Source organism: Limulus polyphemus, unplaced genomic scaffold (assembly GCF_000517525.1).
Source record: "Limulus polyphemus unplaced genomic scaffold, Limulus_polyphemus-2.1.2 Scaffold594, whole genome shotgun sequence".
Taxonomy (NCBI): domain Eukaryota; kingdom Metazoa; phylum Arthropoda; class Merostomata; order Xiphosura; family Limulidae; genus Limulus; species Limulus polyphemus.
In genome coordinates this window covers 431,668-435,524 of record NW_013666204.1, presented here as the reverse complement: position 1 = coordinate 435,524, position 3,857 = coordinate 431,668, and positions in this window count along the sequence as shown.

Below are 3,857 nucleotides of genomic sequence, written 5' to 3'. Positions count from 1 at the left end.
GTGGGTGGTGATGACTAGCTGCCTTCCCTTTAGTCTTGCACTGCTAAATTAGGGACGGCTAGTGCAGATAGCCCTTGAGAGAATAAAATATTTGGAAAATGAACTGGTAAATGCAAAGATCAAACCAGTCACACCTCTTTCTGCATTTTCTCAAAAATTCCAATTCCATTTACCACTTATAATTAAATATGGAATTAAAGAAACTATTTGGCTTATACTTATTACCAATATTGCTATGCACCTGTGACTGATGGACCTTCCTGGACTATTTCAGCCACGACACTACCAAATCAAGTTCAAGAATTTAGCTAGCCAGTTCAACAACATTACATAATCAAGCTACCAACAGATTATGATGTATAACATAAGAAAGCATATCAGACTCAGTAATAATAATAAATTAATAAACAGTGATCTATAAGCATAATGAAGTGGTTTATTTTGGGGAGAACATACTACATGTTTCAACAGAACATTGATGTTTACCAATTTATCATTATATTAGCATAATGTGCTATGATACACATATATCAGGCTTGGATAAAAGTAATGTCCAGGTGGAACAGTGAACAACAAACTTCATCCTACTGACAATTTAAAATGACTAATTTTATTGAAATTAAGAAACTTTCCAGCTGAGAACCATAACAACTATCAAGCATTGGTGAACTGCCTTATTCAACAGTTTTTCAATGACTCACCAAGGTAAGTATCCAAAGCAATGTTCTGAAGCAGGGTACAAAGGAAAGAAGAGATCTTAAACAATATTGCAGACGATTTGGAAAGGGTGCTCAGTTATCTTACCTGGGTAATCCATATGAAGTGATGAATTCATTGGCATGTGGCCAATTTATAGATGTCATAACATACAAAAATACTGAATTGGGCTGAAGTAAAGTAACTGGATATTCTTAAAGAAAGTCCTCCAGTTAGTTATAGAAATTTAATCCATTGAAGTCACAGATAAACAAAAACAAAGCACCACTTAGAAGCTATTTGATTATCAAATTGAGTAGTATTAAAAACCAACTCCCCTGACAACTGAAGAATTATCTAGACAACTAGTTACATAGATTTGAGAATATAAACCACAGGAAAAGCCTGTAGAAAATAAAAACTTATCCCAAACTATGTAAAAAATAAAACTGTTATATATATGAGAAACAAGGGCATTGCAATTGAGACTATAAAGAATCGACAAATGTTAGTAAACCAAGGAGACAATACTGTTACGACAGCGGAAGTCACGTGACGCTAGTAACACGTCATGAGCTTCTAGAAAATACATGTCCCTTCGCGAAGCCTCGAGTGTTTACTAGATGTACGGTATTCTTGTATATAAGACCGCCAACAAGTGACGGCAACAATGTAATTGAACTGCAGACAGAGATAGAGAATGACAAAGATTGACGACTGAGTCGAGAACGTGGGTCATTCGTTGTGAATTATAATGTTTGTTATAGCGTGACTGTGGAAATTAAGTGTATTGCAAAGTTATATTCAGAAAGAATAAACCAGTTTTATTTAAGAAAGGATTTGTATCGCTGAAGTTTCTTCGTAAAAAATTTTTACTAACGACCAAAGACGTAACAAATTGGTGTCAGAAGTGGGATAAAAAATGGAAACGAGAAGCGCAAATCAAACTACAGCTTAGCAGATTTGATGGCAGCAATACAAGAGCAGCAAAAGAAACAAGAAGAACGAGAAAATAAACAAGAAGAGAGATTACAGCAGTGGCAAATGGAACAAGAAAGGAAACAGGAAGAAAGTCAGCAGCAACTACAGGAAAGTCAACAATAGTGGCAAGAAGTACAAATGGAAAACACAAAATTACAATTCAACAAAGTCTCTTAATTTTACGGGACGTATCTTCTTCCGTACTGGCCTCCATCTCGCTGGCTTCTGCTTCATGTGGGGTTCATCTACTTCATCAGGAAATGTCCTATCATCGGTAACAGTCACATCAGTGGTAGTAACTTCATCAAGGGCTTCACTGTTTCCCTTCTCAAAACTGAGTAGAGTTTCTTCTTTGACAGTGGCTTCTTCAGGTGGCACGTCTTAAGCCGCGTCATTTGTTCTGTTGTTCACTTCATTCCAATTGAAATGTCCTGGACCATGATAACACCAAAGCCTGTTGGCATGCACCACTTTTGGCTTACCTCGCCAACCACATTTTATCTGGAAAGTCACATCTGAGAGACTATGTCATATGGTCATTCCCATGGAGAAGACAACTTAGGAGACTTCCCTTTGGTCTTTCTGAGATTATACAACCACACCTTGTCTCCTGGTACAAAGCTGACTTCAGTAGATCTCTTATCATAACATACTTTCATTAAATCAGCAGACGTTTTCAAGTTTGAATGCACCTCATGGTGAATATCATCCATCCTTTCTGATAACACTTTCACAAACTCTGACACATTCTCAGGCAACTCTTCATAAGGTGGGCGTCCTGTTAACAGATCCACTGGCAACCGAAGTTCCCTGCCAAACATCAACTTTGCCAGTGGCTTCATGTTCTGCTGTCCTATAGGCCATCAACAGTGCAGGGAGTAAGACATCCCAGTCTTCTTGACGGCTATTACAAAACTTTGCCAATTCCTGTCCCAGTGTCCAATTGTACTTTTCTACCATCTCATCAGACCGTGGTTGAAGTGGTATTGTCCTGGTCTTTCGGATGCCAAAAAACTTGCAGCATTCTTGGAACACAGCTGATTCGAAGTTACGGCCTTGATATGAATGCAGTTCATATAGCATACCAAATCTGAAGAAGAAATCACTAATAGCTAAAGCAACAGTTGTAGCTTCCTGATTTCGTATTGCATATGCCTCAGGCCACTTGGTGAAATAATCCATCACCACATAAACGTACTTGTTTCCAGCACGAGTTTGGGGCAGAGGACCAGCAATGTCAATGGCTACTCTTTCCATTGGTGTGCCATCTTGATATAACTTCATTGGAGCACGTCCCTTATGCTTGGGTCCCCTTTTAGCACAACATGTACTGCATGACCTGCACCATTGTTCCACATCTTGCCTCATACCTATCCAGTAAATTCTTTGTCGTAGTTGACTCAATGTCTTCTTAATTCTGAGATGTCCTCCTGTTAAAGTATCATGGGATTGACGCAGCACAACTTCCCGTAACTTTCTCGGTATAACCGTTTGCCCGGTCGTCACTTTCCCATCTGCAGTTGCCCACCTCCAGAGAAGAATACCATCTTCAAGCTTCAACTGGTCCTATTGTGCCCAATAGTTCTTTGTCACAGGGCATAGACTAGACACCTTCTCCCAAGCAGGGTGCAAAACACTTGCTTTTAGAAAATCAATTATAGGTTTCAAATATTGGTCTTTCTCCTGTTCTGCTTTGATATTTATATTTGGTTCCACTTCAACATCATCAACTCTTTCAGTCGACTTGACTTCAGCTTGATGGCACCTGGTTAGTTCAACCTCTCTTTTGCAGCAATGTCTGCAGTCATTTTTGCAGGGTCTTCGACTCAGTCCATCGGCATTACCATGAGATTTTCCCTCTCTGTATTCAATATCATAATTATACTGGTCTATCTTTCCAATCCAACGTGCCAGTTGTCCCTCTGGGTTCTTTAATGATCTTAACCAGCATATCGCAGACTGGTCTGTCCTGATGGTAAACCTTGCACCATAGAGGTAAGGGTGGAAATATGTCAGACTCTTTACTATAGCAAGGAGTTCCCTCCATGTTACACAGTAGTTCCTCTCTGGTCTACTCAAAACCCGTACTGAAGTAGGCCACCACATGTTCGTTTTCACCCACTTTCTGAGACAAAACTCCTCCAATTCCGACATTACTAGCACCAAAATCCAGAATGTAC